Consider the following 1,910-nt stretch of genomic DNA (forward strand, 5'->3'; position numbering starts at 1 on the left):
CTGGCATGTGGTGCTGGAGGATCGAACCGCGGTCCCTGTGCTTTGCCAAGCTTGTTCCAAGTAGGTGCTTTAGACCACTGAGCCATCTCTCCAGCCCTCCAGCATTAGTTTTTGAAATAAAAAAAATCTCTGAATTCATAGCATCTGAAGTAAAGAATCATATATAGAAACACATGGAGGAAACTCAATCTGAAAAATACTTTGCAGTAAAAAAATTAATAACTGCTTCTAAAAAATCATTGATTAAAAAAATAGAGGAGATTAGAAAAATGACAAATTCCTTTAATGAGCAACACAGGAAAAAAATAGATCTCATGAAACAAATTCAAAGAGATACACAGGAACTTAAAATCTCTATCACAAGCCTGCAAAACCCTTTGAGTGAAAGTAAAGACAGAGTTTCAGATCTTGAAGATGCAGGTGCAGCTAGTGAAAAGGTAAGAAAAGATCTCTTAAAAGCAACTAGGATGCAGGAAAAAAAAATAATATCATCTATAAGATGATGCAAAGATGAACAATGTGAGACTATAGGCATCAATGAGAATGAAGGAGGCACTACAAATGATATAAAAAGAATATGGGCAGAAGTAATTGCAGAAAACTTCCCAAATATGAGGAAACAATCTGACAATGAGTTAACCAAAGCATACAGAACACCAAATAACTTCAACCCAATTAAAAGCACACCGAGACATATAATAGTCAAGATCCAAGATATCCAGCACTAGAATAATATACTAAAAGCCACTAGAGAAAAGAAGCAGATCACATTCAAAGGAAAAACTACCAGAATTATGACCAACTTCTCTTCACAAACCATGAAAGCAAGAAGAGCATACTTCAAGTCCTCTATGAAAACATATTACATCCCAGACTACCATACCCTGCAAAACTCTCTTTCAAGATTGATGAAGAAGTGAAATACTTCCATGACAAAGAAAAACTAATGAATCTCATGATGACAAAACCAACCCTAAACAGACTACAGAAAAATGTTCTAGAGAGGGATCAAAATGACCAGAACTTCGCAAACAAGAACAGAATGAACACATTAAATAAGGCAAGCAATTAAACAGAAGAAAAAAAAAAGAAATAAACAACACAGGTAAATAACATGTCAATTGTAAGAGAACACATCCCAATTATAACCATCAATGTAAATGGACTCAATTCACCAATTAAGAGAAACAGACTGGCACAGTAGAATAGGAAACAAAATCCAACAATATGTTGTATACAAGAAACACATTTAACTCATAAAGATATTCATAGGCTGAAAGTCAAAGGATGGAAAAAAATAGTACATGCCTCAGCACCTCATAAAAAAGCAGGGGTAGCAATCCTGTACTCAGACAGTCTCAATTTCAAGCCAAGAATTATCAAACAAAATAAAAAGGACACGATATTCTGGTTAGGGAAAAAAATCAAGAGGAAATGGTAACACTTGTAAATAACTATGCATCAAACACAGAAGCACCCAACTATATAAGGCAAATCTTAATGAACACGAAAAATCTAATACCCAATAACACATTCTTAACAGGAGACCTTAACACCCCATTATCCCAAAAAGATAAGTCAACCAGACAAAAAATTAGAAAAGTAGCAGCACTGAACCAGAGCTTGGAACAAATGGACTTAGTGGAAATATACAGAATGTTCCACCCAAACACAGCTGAATACACATTTTTCACAGCTGTACATGGGTCATTTTCTAAAATAGACCACATGCAAGTCCACACATCATGCTTAAGTATATGTAAGAACACAGAAATTATCCCATGCACATTATCTGACCACAGTGCAATGAAACTAGAAACAAATGACAAAAGAAACCAGAAAAAACCCTAAATATATGGAAATTAAATGACACCCTACTCAGCAACCAATGGGTCACAAATGAATTTAAA

This window comes from Octodon degus, unplaced genomic scaffold, assembly GCF_000260255.1.
Source record: "Octodon degus isolate 3935 unplaced genomic scaffold, OctDeg1.0 scaffold00391, whole genome shotgun sequence".
In the NCBI taxonomy this organism is placed as follows: Eukaryota; Metazoa; Chordata; class Mammalia; order Rodentia; family Octodontidae; genus Octodon; species Octodon degus.